The following is a 14,840-nucleotide window of genomic DNA, read 5'->3' on the forward strand; positions in this document are numbered from 1 at the left end:
TCCACCTCCAGACGTCGATCCATACCACCTCCTGACGACGACCCTTCCACTCCTCCCGACGCCGGGCCCTTCAGCACCCTCAGCGCCTCCCGACACCGATCCCTCAACACCTGGCCTCAACTTCTCCGGTCTCCGAGCCGCCAGCATCACCAGACACCGCGCCTACCGCACCCCAGACGTCGCGCCCTATGACCCCTCCGCTCACCGAATCACCGCACCCACTGATGACGTGCTGCCGCACCCACGGACACCAACCTACTTCACCCGCAGACTACTACCAACCAGCTGCTATCCCTGTTGCCCTCCACTCTCCCCTCACCCCTCACAGAAGAACTCAATAGTCTCCTCCACAGTGCTACAGACGCTCTGCGCCACCATCCCGGACCTGCACCCCCTCACCTCCCACGGCGTTTCAGACACTCTGCTTTGCCATCCCTGACCAGCACCCCTTCAAATACGTTTCGGACACTCTGCTTTGCCATCCCTGACCAGCACCCCTTCACCCCCCTGACCTTTCCAGCACCCCGCTCACCCCAACATGCCGCCCACGCTCCTCCTCCTCGTCCTCCTCTCCTCCATCCCTAAAACCGCCTCCCTCTACCCGCCCACCCCCACTAAGCAGCTCTATATCGCCCCCTCGCTTCTCCCCTCTCCCCATTACGGCACCCACCACCTCCTCCTGCTACTCCACTTCCCCGCTGACCCACTTGCCACCACTTCCAGACCCACACGCTCCTACACCTCCCGTTCCCATGCCACCTTCCTCACCCTCATCCTTCTCATATCAGCTGGGGACATCTCCCTGAACCCTGGCCCCTCACCACCTCACCCCCCCCCCTAGAGCCCCCCCTGCTCACGCCAGCCGACGCGACCCCCTCAACCTCATACATGTACCCCTCCTCCCCATACCTATCCCCCCTCTCTCGGTTGCACTCCTGAATGCCGGTTTGGTTTGCAACAAGCTTACCGCCATCCATGACCTCTTCATCTCTCGCTCCCTAAACCTCCTAGCAGTCACCGAAACCTGGGTACAGGCCACCGACTCCACTTCCCCTGCGGCACTCATCCATGGAGGTCTCATCTGGACCCGTTCGCCAAGACTGAGCGATCGCAGAGGTGGTGGTGTCGGCTTGCTCCTTTCACCGCTGAGCACCTTCCAGGTCCTCCCTAACCCACCCTCTCTATCCTTCCCCTCCTTTGAGGCGCACTGCATCCGACTCTTCTCACCCACCCCCCTAAGGATCGCAGTGATCTACAGACCTCCTGGGTCCATACCCCACTTCCTGGACAACTTCGCCGCCTGGCTCCCCTTCTTCCTCTCCTCTGAGCTACCGACCGTCATCCTCGGGGACTTCAATATCCCCATCAACGACAACAACCCGGCCACTTCCCAATTCCTCCACCTAACCTCCTCCTTCGCGCTCACACAGCTCACGCAATCCTCCACCCACATCGGAGGGAACACCCTGGACCTCGTCTTCTCCCACCTCTGTACCCTCAACCAGTTCTCTAACACCCCTTTCCCTCTCTCTGACCACCACCTCATCACTTTCTCCATCTCCCCTTCCCCCAACTCCCCCCCCCAAAACCGCCAAACCATCACCAGCCGCAATCTCCGCAAACTGAACCCGGCCCCCCTCCACTCAGCCGCCGACCGCCTACATGACAGCATCCTCCCACTGTCATGTACCCACATAGCCACCACCTTGTACAACGACTCACTGTCAGCTGCCCTAGACTCTCTGGCAGCCCTAACCACACGCATCATCAAACCCAGACCGCTCCAACCATGGCAGAATGACAGCACTAAACGCCTCAAACGTCGCAGTCGCGCACTGGAGAGACTGTGGCGCAAAACCAGGTCTCCTCACGCATTCTCCCTCTACAAATCTGCCTTCCTCACTTACACCTCCTCCCTTCACGCCGCCAAACAGGCCTACTTTGTTAACCTAATCAACACCCTCTCCTCCTGCCCTCGCCGACTCTTCTCCACCTTCAACTCCCTGCTCTCTCCCCCCCCCTCCTCCACTCAGTACCTCACTCACCGCCCACGAGATTGCCACCCATTTCCATAACAAGATTGACGCTATCCGTAAGGACATTGTCAACTCGCAATCTACCTCCCCACCTAGCCTCCCCACCCCCGTCACCCCTTCTTCTCCCCCCTCCTCTGCCCTCACAACCGCACTGCTCTCCTCCTCTCCCAAGGCCCCGCCCATCGTAACCCCCCCTGCACTGCACTCCCTCAGCCCTGTCACTACTGAGGAAGTCGTCAAGGTCCTCTCAGAAGCCCGCCTAACTAGCTGCCCCCTGGACCATATCCCCTCTCAACTCCTCCGGTCACCCCCCTCTTCCCTCATCCGCTCCCTCACCCACATCTTCAATCTCTCCCTCTCTACTGGCGCATTCCCCTCCCCCCTAAAGCACGCACATATCACCCCCATCCTCAAAAAGCCCTCCCTGGATCCCGCAGACCCCAACAACCTCAGACCCATCTCCCTGCTGCCACTCACCTCCAAGCTCCTTGAGCGCATAGTCTACGATCGCCTAAGCGCCCACCTTATTGACAACAACCTCCTTGACCCATTACAGTCCGGCTTCTGTCCCCTACACTCCACCGAAACTGCCCTCCTCAAAATCACTAACGTCCTACTAAACGCCAAAGCCAAGGGCGACTACTCTGTCCTCCTTCTCCTGGACCTCTCTGCGGCCTTCGACACAGTCAACCACCCCCCACTCCTTAATAAACTACTCTCCCTTGGCATCAGAGATACCGCTCTCTCCTGGTTCTCATCCTACCTATCCCGATGCTCCTTCAGCATCACCTACAATGGTGCCACCTCCCCCTCCCTCCCCCTCTCTGTTGGGGTCCCCCAAGGCTCTGTCCTTGGACCCCTTCTCTTCTCCATCTACACCTCCTCCCTGGGCACACTCATACACTCCCATGGCTTCAATTATCACCTCTATGCTGACGACACCCACATTTACCTCTCCACCCCTCTCCTCACCCCCACTATCTCCGCCCGCATCACTCACCTCCTAAACGACATCTCAGACTGGATGTCGTTCCATTTCCTCAAGCTTAACCTCTCCAAAACTGAACTCCTCGTCTTTCTCCCTGCCCACACCCCCCCCCCATCCTATCCATCACCACCACCAACACCACTATCATTCCCGCCCCGCAAGCCAAAGTCCTTGGCGTCATCCTTGACTCAAACCTCTCCTTCCTGCCTCATGTCAAATCACTTACAAACACCTGCAGGCTCCATCTCCGCAATATTGCCAAGATACGTGCCTTCCTCACCCCAGACACCACCAAACTTCTTGTACACTCCCTCATCATCTCACGCCTTGACTACTGCAACTCTCTTCTCACTGGCCTACCCAAGAACAGGCTCTCCCCGCTCCAGACCATCCTGAACTCAGCGGCTAGACTCATCCACCTCACCACCCGCTCCACCTCTGCCACCCTCCTCTGCCTCTCCCTCCACTGGCTCCCGATTGCCCAACGCATCAAATTTAAACTTCTAATTCTGACCTACAAAGCCGTTCATAACACTGCCCCTGACTACCTCACCAACCTGATCCCCAAGTACCACCCTACCCGTACCCTTCGCTCTTCACTGGACCTCCTTCTATCCTGCTCCCTGGTCTCCTCCTCCCATGCACGACTGCAGGACTTCTCCAGGTCCTCCCCCATCCTCTGGAACTCACTACCCCAATCCATCCGACTGTCGCCTTCCCTCCCCACATTCAGGCGCTCCCTCAAAACCCATCTCTTCAGGGAAGCCTACCCCACCCTCACCTAACGGCCATTCTCCCTCATTCCTCCCACCACTTCATCCCCCTCAGCTACTTCCTATTGTTCCACTACCCCCTCCCTCCTAGATTGTAAGCTTGAAAGAGTAGAGCCCTCTTACCCCTCGTACGCTGTCTGTTTTTGTTGTACTGTGCCATGTATTGTCCCCCTTATTGTTCAGCGCTGAGCAAACCCTTTGGCGCTATATAAACTCGATGTAATAATAATAATAATAATTTACTAGGTACTTTTTTTTTTTTTTTGATTGAGTAAGGAATAAAAATCTGACAGAGGCTCCAGGTTCCTCCATCCAAAATAAAATGCAGGTTTTAACTGGAGTTGGGCTTTAGCCTGCCATGGGACCTGTGAGGTCTTCCCACATCTCTATCTATCCTGTACAGACGGACCATTTATTAACGGTTTGTCCAGCTCAGATGTGTTCTTTTTGTTGCATTTATAGTAAAGTTCTTTATCTACCCGGCAGGATCTCTAGAAACGTCCTTTTCAGGATTTCACTTGAAAAATATGTACAGTCAGGGTGACATGGAGACATCGCCTTCCCATTGTTGTCTCTTCTGCTTTAAATACTTTCTGTTGTTCTGTAACAACATTTTTTCTCATTTTATCTGTTTGTTTTATTCTTCGTCTGTATTGTACAAACATTCTCCGTGTTGTGGAGTTCGGAGGATGCGCAGCGTCACCAAGGACTACAGCCAACTAACAGGCAGGATGGAGGTCAGGGAGGTGTAAGTCCTCAGATGGGTGGGCGGAGGAAGGAGGCGAGAGTAGCAGACGGGTGGTCGGAGGAAGGAGACGAGAGTAGCAGACGTGTGGGCGGAGGAAGGAGACGAGAGTAGCAGACGGGTGGTCGGAGGAAGGAGGCGAGAGTAGCAGACGGGTGGTCGGAGGAAGGAGGCGAGAGTAGCAGACGGGTGATCAGAGGAAGGAGGCGAGAGTAGCAGACAGGTGGTCGGAGGAAGGAGACGAGAGTAGCAGACGGGTGGTCAGAGGAAGAAGACGAGAGTAGCAGACGGGTGGTCAGAGGAAGGAGACGAGAGTAGCAGACGTGTGGGCGGAGGAAGGAGACGAGAGTAGCAGACGTGTGGGCGGAGGAAGGAGACGAGAGTAGCAGACGTGTGGGCGGAGGAAGGAGATGAGAGTAGCAGACGTGTGGGCGGAGGAAGGAGACGAGAGTAGCAGACGGGTGGGCAGAGGAAGGAGACGAGAGTAGCAGACGTGTGGGCGGAGGAAGGAGACGAGAGTAGCAGACGGGTGGTCAGAGGAAGGAGGCGAGAGTAGCAGACGGGTGGTCAGAGGAAGGAGGCGAGAGTAGCAGACGGGTGGTCGGAGGAAGGAGATGAGTGTAGCAGTCTGAAGACTGGAGGTCAGGTCACATTAATTATTTTAAATAGATATCACATCCAAAACTGTTAGAGAAAAGAGGGGATATTATAATATATATTGTAGGAGGATATTGGGGCCCAATTGTCCCTGAACTGGGAGCTGTGGCAGTGATAGGCGCCGAGCCTCTATCTACCAGGTGACACCTTACGCCCAAGTTATGAATGGGTGGCATTTATATAACGTGTATATTAGACAGAGTGATATTAGGCTCTCCTGATACACACTGCTCAAAAAATGAAAGGAAAACTTTGAAAACCCATCAGATCTCAATGGGGAAAAATCTCCTGCTGGATCTCTATACTGACATGGACGGGGTAATGTGTGAGGAACGTAAGGACGCCCCATCGTTGATGGAAATGAAAATGATTGACCTACAGAGGACTGAATTCAAAGACGCCCCGAAAATGAAAGTGAAAAAATGATGCAGCAGGCGAGTCCATTTTGCTGAAAATTCATTGCAGCAACTCAAAATCAACAGTTTGGTCCATTCTGAGGCAAGAAGAACGCACTGGTGAGCTCAGCAACATAAAAAAGGAATGGGCGTCCATGGAAGACAACAGTGGTGGGTGATTGCAGGATCCTCTCTATGGTAAAGAAAAGTCCATTCACAACATCCAGACAAGTGAAGGACACTGTCCAGGAGGGGGGTGTATCATTGTCAAACTCTACAATCAAGAGAAGATTTCACGAGAGCAAGTGCAGAGGGTCCACCACAAGGTGCAAACCATTCATAAGCCTGAAGAATAGAAAAGCCAGATCAGACTTTGCCAAAAAATAACTAAACAAGCCGGAGCAGTTCTGGAAAAGCATTCTTTGTACGGATGAAAAAAAGATGAATCTGTACCAGAATGACGGGAAGAAAAACGTGTGGAGAAGGCTTGGAACAGCTCATGAACCAAAGCACACCATGTCATCTGTAAAACATGGTGGAGGCAGTGTGATGGCATGGGTGGAGGCAGTGTGATGACATGGGCATGCATGGCTTCCAGTGGCACTGGGTCATTGGTGTTTATTGATGATGTGACAGAAGCAGCCAGATGAATTCTGCAGAGTTTACAGATCTACTATCAGCCCAGATTCAGCCAAATGCAGCAAAGGTGATTGGACGGCGCTTCACAGTACAGATGGACAATGATCCAAAACACACTGCAAAAGCAACCCAGGAGCTTTTGAAGAAAAATAAGTGGAATATACTGCAATGGCCAAGTCCATCACCTGATCTCAACCCAATTGAGCATGCATTTCACTTGCTGAAGGCAAAACTCAAGGCAGAAAGACCCAAAAAGAACAACTGAAGACAGCTGCAGTTAGAGCCTGGCAAAGCATCATAAAGGAAGAAACCCAGTCTTTGGTCATGTCCATGGGTTCCAGACTTCAGGCAATTCATCAGAAAGGAGGAAACCCAGTCTTTGATCATGTCCATGGGTTACAGACTTCAGGCAAAGCATCATAAAGGAAGAAACCCAGTCTTTGGTCATGTCCATGGGTTCCAGACTTCAGGCAAAGCATCATAAAGGAAGAAACCCAGTCTTTGGTCATGTCCATGGGTTACAGACTTCAGGCAAAGCATCATAAAGGAAGAAACCCAGTCTTTGGTCATGTCCATGGGTTCCAGACTTCAGGCAATGCATCAGAAAGGAGGAAACCCAGTCTTTGGTCATGTCCATGGGTTACAGACTTCAGGCAAAGCATCAGAAAGGAGGAAACCCAGTCTTTGGTCATATCCATGGGTTCCAGACTTCAGGCAAAGCATCATAAAGGAAGAAACCCAGTCTTTGGTCATGTCCATGGGTTCCAGACTTCAGGCAATGCATCAGAAAGGAGGAAACCCAGTCTTTGATCATGTCCATGGGTTCCAGACTTCAGGAAAAGCATCAGAAAGGAGGAAACCCAGTCTTTGGTCATGTCCATGGGTTCCAGACTTCAGGCAAAGCATCAGAAAGGAGGAAACCCAGTCTTTTGTCATGTCCATGGGTTACAGACTTCAGGCAAAGCATCAGAAAGGAGGAAACCCAGTCTTTGGTCATGTCCATGGGTTACAGACTTCAGGCAAAGCATCAGAAAGGAGGAAACCCAGTCTTTGGTCATGTCCATGGGTTCCAGACTTCAGGCAATGCATCAGAAAGGAGGAAACCCAATGTATGGTCATCTCCATGGGTTCTAGACTTCAGGCAAAGCATCAGAAAGGAGGAAACCCAGTCTTTGGTCATGTCCATGGGTTCCAGACTTCAGGAAAAGCATTAGAAAGGAGGAAACTCAGTCTTTGGTCTTTGTCCATGGGTTAGAGACTTCAGACAAAGCATCAGAAAGGATGAAACCCAGTCTTTGGTAATGTCCATGGGTTCCAGACTTCAGGCAAAGCATCAGAAAGGAGGAAACCCAATATTTGGTCATGTCCATGGGTTACAGACTTGTTTGTACAGTCTGACTTGTTTGCTGGGAGCTTAGCTGGGCCCCAGTGGGAATCTGGTCAAGGGAGTGGGTGGTTTTGGTGGCTTGCAGGAGGTCAGGTAGGGTTCCCTCATCAGCCTCCCCTATGGGTGTGGGGCAGATTGCTAGTATGGGCAGGGTCCTGTCATGGTATTCATTTTTTTTTTTTAGAGAAACTTTATTGGGTTTTCAATTAGCAGGAGAAATACTCCAAGGATGTATCTCAGTAACAAAACATTGTTGTTAATTGTATTGACATAATAATCAAAACAGGCAATAGTAAGAATTACGTATAGAAAATCTGAACATAGAAATTCACCACATACTTGATACCTCTGAGGGGAATTCAGAAGATGAAAAGAAAACATCTAATTGTAGTACCATCAGTAAGGAAATCTGAGGAGAGACTCTGAAAACTGATGATAAAGAAGAAGAGGTATGTTGTGAATCAGAGATGTAGAAGGGTGTGGAAAAGTATGCTATATCATATCCAGAGATATGAAGTTGACAATATGTTATAATGTAGTGGCTATGTTCCAGATTACTGAGACTGTGTTGAGAGTCAAGTAAATGGGTTGAATACTAAAGTGGGAAGAAAAAAAAACATATGTGAAAAAGAATTAAGCAGAGAGGAAGGAGAAAAGGGAGGAAGTTAGAGGGAGCTATAAAAGGAAAGGAGAGACGTGAGAGAGAGACTAAGCTGGAGAGCAGAAGCAAAAGAAAAGAGAAGAGGAAATGATGCAGGAGCGGGCTGGAGGGGCCCTTCCCAAGAAGTCACTGAATATGTTTAGCAGTGAGCCAAACGGTGTATTAAAGATCAAGGGGGGAGGGGGGGGGGGGGCAAGAGAAGGCGTTATGTAGCTGAAGGTTCTGTAGGTGTTGTAAGGCCACACTGGTTAGGGGTGGGAAAGGATAATGTATAGGGAATTAGAGAAGGGATTAGAGTATACAGGAGACGGTGAGGAAAAATAAAGAAAAAATAGTTAGATGGAAATTTAGTTTGGCTGGCTAGGAGTGGTAAGAGAGCAGCAACAAAAGAGCCTTGTATGCCTATGATACAGTCATGTGGACTTGAGACAAAATGGATCAATATGATATAGTCAGATTACTGGATCCTGTTTCCAGGTGGAATCATAACAGAAGAGTCATGAAGTAATAACTGTTGCTCTGAGGTCAGAAAGGACTGTTGTATATAGAGTCTCCATTTTCGATTATAATGTTCTTCTCTATGCTGATGGGAGGAGGTTAGAAAGTTGAGCTGATCCAGATGAAGAAGGGCATTGAGATCTGTCTTGACATCTGAGATATTTGGAGGGCTGTTGGAGACCCATTTTTTCAGTATAGCTCTTCTCGCGACAATCAGGCAAGAGGACAGCCATGGTTTTGTGGCACAGAGTGTGGCAAGCTGAAGCAGGCTAGCTCTTGGCAGAGGCAGTTTCAGATTGCCAAAGAGAAGAGGTAGGGGGTTACTTGGTAATTGGAGAGAAGTAATGGAATCAATGTAGCTGAGTAGTTGGGTCCAGAAAATAGATATGGATTGGCAAGTCCAAAATCTGTGTTTTAACGAGGGTTTATAGTGACCACATAGAGGGCAGGTAGAAACTGAAGGATTCCCACGGACATATAAGCATGGCATATAGGCATGATACATCAGCTTGAGTTGTTGCTCCCATCAGAACTCATTGGTGTTGAAAACGCTGGTATTGTTGAAACCAGTGAGGAGTTGATCCATTGAAAATGTGTTATCGAAGTCTCTAATCCAGGGAGAGTTGGTAGAGGATGACTCTAGAGATTGTATATAATGTAGATTTAACGGTCCATAGATGTTAGATATCTTGTATTTTTGATTCCTGACTAAGGTATCTATGAACGATGAATGGAAGCGGCCAGCTTTAACTGGTGTTATCATATTCACATAGTTACATACTTGTAGGACGTATAGAAAATGGTGAGGAGGTAGATTGAAGGAAGTTGAGATCTGAGAAAAAGACAGGGAGAGCCAGAAGCAATGTCATATAATTGGTTTACTAATTTGAGGTCCTGTGCGAACTATAGATCGTATGCCATGTGTTGTTGCAGGACGGGGAAAGCAGGATTGTGGTGAATGGGGAGGAAGCGAGAGACCCAGGGGGGATACCCCTAGTTTGCGTCTGATTTCCCTCCACGTGATAAGGGTATCTCGTATGAGTGGATTATACTTTAAGTGTGGTGGGAGTGAGTTAGGGTTTGAATGTAGAAGGGCTGTGAGATCAAAAGGGTGAACCATGGCAGATTCTAATTGTAGATTAGAGTAGTTAGAGGACTTGGTCAGCCAATCTATACATACTTGTAGAATGCAGGAAAGATTATATACTCTGATATTTGGAAGACCAATTCCTCCCTCACATCTAGGCAGATATAGCTTCTGCAGGGCAATGCGTGAGCGAAGTCCTTTCCATACAAAGTTGGAGATCGCCTTGTTTAGTCGAATTATGTCCGTATGTTTAAGCAGTAGAGGGATAGTTTGAAGAGGGTATAACAATTTCGGAAGGCTAGCCATTTTGAAGAGATGTGCCCGCCCCGAAAGTGACAAGGGCAGCTCTTTCCATAGCTCCAATTTGCCTATAATTTTTTGAACTGTCGGTGAATAATTAAGCGAGTAAAGAGAAGAAGCAAGTTTTCCAATCTTTGTTCCTAAATATGTAATGTGACGTGAGGTAATTTTGAAAATAGAATTGTGAGCCCATGAGGGAGTGCATGCATGGAATAGCGGGAGGACTTTGCTTTACGTGAACTTAATGCGGAGACCCGAACAGTGCCGGAAGGCCGTGAAAATATCGTGTATAAAAGGCAAGTCGTGGGTTGGGTCAGCCGTGAAAATCAAAATATTGTCAGCAAACAATGCTAGACTTAGATCTTGCTGTGCAATTTGAACTCTGTGCAGTTGTGAATGGAACAGTAGGAAGCGGGCTAAGGGTTCTAGTGCCAGGTTGAACAGCAAGGGGGATAGGGGGCAGCCTTGTCTTGTTCCTTTATGAAGTTTTATAGAGGGAGATATGTGCCCTGCAGCAATCACCTGTGCCGTGGGAGCCGAGTACATAACTTGGACTAAATGAGTGAAAGGGCCCGAGAAACCGAATCTATGTAAAACCATCTGTAGCCACTGAAAATTAACATTATCAAAGGCCTTCTCGGCGTCAAGGGAAATTATCGCTATATCTTGAGAGGATTGATTTTTGCATGGTTTAATACAGCTAGTACTTTGCGGATGTTTGAAGCGGCAGAGGGACCCTGTATGAAGCCTGCTTGAGAAGGGTGGATGATGGAAGGCAAGATGATGGCTAAACAATTCGCTATAATTTTTGAGAGAATTTTGGCGTCTAAATTTAGAAGGGAGATTGGTCTATAGGAACCCGGTTCAGATGGGTCCTTGTCTTTTTTTGCAATTAGTTTTATATGTGCTTGGAAGGCTGACGGAAGGTGCGCTCCCCCTGCTTGTATTGAACAGTACACTGATTGTAAGGTTGTAGAAAGGGTTGTATCCATGAGTTTATAAAATTCGGAAATGTATCCGTCTGGGCCGGGAGCTTTACCATTTGCTAGGGTTTTTATGGCAGAGTGAATGTCGGATTGTGAGATAGGAGCATTGAGGGATTGGAGTGCTATGGGGTCAATTTGGGGAAGAGCAATACTGTCTAGGAAGGAGATGGCCTGTGAGTGATCAATGGGTTTGGATCCATAAAGTTTAGCGCAGAAATTTTACAATATGGAAATAATTTCCTCAGGGGAGTGTTTTAGCGTGCCCTGAGAGTCTTTGAGGGAGGTGAAGTGTGTAGGTGTAAATGGTTTACGGCACAAGCGGGCTAGCAATTTACCATGTTTGTTGCCAAATTTATGGTACTGTAAATCTAGATAGGATTGGTACATAGATTCTTGGGCTGTTGCCCATGTTTCGAAGTGGTGTTTTGCATCTAGCCAGGCTTTCCTGTGTTCATGTGTGTTGGATTCCGCCAAATTTTTTTGAGTCAGTCAGAGTCGATTACTAGCTTCTGTGTATTTGAGAGTGAGCTTTTTCTTGTAAGCGGATGTAAAAGCGATGATTTTACCACATAAGACCGCCTTACCCGCTTCCCAGAATAGATTTGGGTTAGATAGGTGAGCTGCATTAGTGAACTGGAAGTCCGCCCGTGTGTCTTGGAGTTGTCGTAACAGCTCCTGATTATTTGCTAAGAAGGAAGGAAAGCGCCACATTTTGTGTTGTGTGTTATTAAGATAGTTGAGAGAAATGGAGATGGGAGAATGGTCCGAGATAGCAATATCATGTATGTCTGAAGATGAAGTGAGTTGCGTTGCAATGGAATTGCAGAAAAAATAATCTATTCTAGAAAGCGAGTGATGTACCGGAGAAAAGAAGGTGAATTCCTTCCCCACTGGATGGGCCAAGCACCAAATATCTGTTAATTGCATTGCTTCCGCAAAGGAAGATAAGAGAGTATGTGTAGGGTGGGACTCCGAGGGTGAACGATGGTTAAGATCCAGGGACTTTGACTTGTCATCAAGGGCATTCATGAATGAGTTGAAATCCCCTCCAACTACTAAAGGGAGATGAATGTAGCTGGCCAGTCTTAAAGACAAGTCCTGGAAAAACTGTTTAGATGGTGAATTCAGGGCATATGTGTTGGTGAGGACCAGGGATTGAGACCCTACTTTATGATGTATTGCTAGGAATCTGCCTGCTTCGTCAGTGTTTACTGAAAGTATTTTGGGAGTGAGGCTTTTGTGTATCAGAATAAGGACTCCAGCTTTATTGTTGAGTGAGGGGGATCCTGTAACGTGCCCTACCCAGAGTTTCTTCATACGAGCAAAGTCGGTTTGACCTAGATGTGTATCTTGGAGTAGTGCTACATCTGCTCTGAGTCTGCAGAGATGACGACGTATTGCCATGCGTTTATGTAGTGATCTCAAGCCCTTGACATTCCAGGAAAAAATATGTATCATTGTGTCACGTGAAAGGTGATGTGTACTGAGGTGATAGACTTGCAGGTTTGCTGAGCGCAACAATCTAATCGCTCGTCACCACCACATCTCTGATGGAATATGATTGACTCCCGGGGAGGGGAAAAGTCTCCAGAGAAATGTGATGAAGGAAAGTAAAAAGGGAAAGAGAGAGAGTAGAGCAGGATGGCCCAACTGAGGCCTGATTGGCAAAATAAACAGTAAACCATAGCAATATACTGGACTTCACGTATTTCTGCATGCTGTCCCTATGCTATGACCAGCGTATCCGGGTAGTAGCAGAATAAATTATCTGCAACAGGCGCTCATTGGAGTTGTTGGGAGGACAGAGGAGCATAGCACCCTGACCTGTTTGGTAGCACCGAGGGGGAGTGGACTCAACAAATCGAGCAGCCAACATGGAACGTTTGGTCAAGGCAAGGCACAGAAAAGCGGTATCATAATAAAAGCATGTATAAATTATCAAACAGAGTGACAATTAAGTAACCACAAAACCAAGAGTGTTATCACTATCTAGCAGCAGTTAGATCTACCCGTGGACTCAAATCGAGGTAATATCTAAAGGCCTAGAAGACTTATATGTAAATGAGTGGAGCAGGTAGATTAATGTGAGGAGCTATCCATATAGCACCTGTATGGCTGCGTCAACTCAGGATCGGCGAGATTTGGAGGAGGCAAAGTTGGCGTTTCGGTGGATCGTTGCGGGGGCTTTGTTGATCTCTAGGGCCCGAGTGTTGGGTGGGATGATGGGGAAACGTTAAAGCGTCCGTGTCCGCCAAAGAATCTTGTAGATATTGAGTGGCTTCTTCTGGGTGGACGAAAGACTTTGTATCACCAGAAGGTGTAGTGAAGCGGAGAGTAGCCGGATAAGCCAGGGTGAACTTGTAACCCCTTTGGTATAGCGTGGCACATATTTGCTGAAAGGCCTTACGTTTGCAGGAAACATCTTGTGAATAATCAGCAAATAGGAGTAATTTGTGACCATCTATTTGCAGGGACCGTGAGTTGCAGAAAGAATTGAGAATAGACACTCGATCAGCATAATTGAGATATTTGACGATCCTCAAGCGTGGTGTGCGACGGTCATTCGAGGGCGGCCCTAGGTGATGTGCTCTCTCGACTTGGCATGGTGTGGTTATGCCAAAAGCTGAGGGGATACGTGTGGAACATAGTTCTGGAAGTACCTCTGATGGAAATGATTCCAGAAGGCCCACAATACGTAAATTATTTCTGCGTGAGCGGTTTTCTAAATCATCTAACTTGTCTAGGATGGTTTGGTGTGTACGATTGGTCTGATATGTACCTGTACGTAGTGATTGAATGTCATCTTCTAAATGTGACAAACGCTGCTCCACCTCAGTTAAGTGTTTGGAGTGATCACTCATATCCCTTCTAATCTGGTCAATGCCAGTGGCTACAACATTATCCACAGCTTGAGTGATTGTGGGCAGTAAGATGGAGGCGGCTGCTTGTGCAATCTTTTCATAAAGATTTGTGGGACTACAAGTGCCAGGAGTAGTGCCAGGGGTAGTGAGCAGAGCTGGGAGCATTGTGGCAGTGTGAGCAGGGAGGATGTTTGTACCTGCTTCAGTGTTCCTGTCAGCCTCTGTGCCTGTGGCCATTGAGGAGCTGTTATCGGTGGCCATCTTGGCTGCAGGGAGGGGGGAGCCGCATCCCTCTCCCTTTGTGGCGGGACCGGAGCTGGGCGGAATCGGCAGGAGGAATAGCTCCATGCCGGAGTGATCGGTGATGTGTGTGGGGGGGTCAGGGGGGAGCTCCTGTTATAATTTGCAGGAGTCCCTGATGCAGAGTGCCGGAGTTATATGCTGGGTTCCCGGGAGCCGCAGGTCTCACCACCTCACAGCACCAGAACCGGAAGTGCCATGGTATTCTTTAAGCATGTTTACATGGACTGTGCGCTGCTGCCGGTCATGATCGTCCGGGCTAATCAGATAACTAGTCTTGTCAATTGTGTGGAGGATCTTATAAGGTCCTTCCATGGTGTGCTGTAGCTTGTTCTGGGGGTGGCGGGACTATCTTGAGAACTTGTTGGCCCTCTGTGAACTCCCATCCATGGGCCCTGTGGTCGTACCACACCTTCTGCCGTGTCTGAGCTGCTTTGAGGTGGCTGTGGGCTATGGCAGAAAGTCTGGTCAGCCGCTCTCGCAGTTCCAGTACATATGATATGACTGTAGTGCCCATATCTTCATCC

Source organism: Staurois parvus, unplaced genomic scaffold (assembly GCF_062004578.1).
Source record: "Staurois parvus isolate SC_StPar_1 unplaced genomic scaffold, SC_StPar_1.0 ptg000512l, whole genome shotgun sequence".
Taxonomy (NCBI): domain Eukaryota; kingdom Metazoa; phylum Chordata; class Amphibia; order Anura; family Ranidae; genus Staurois; species Staurois parvus.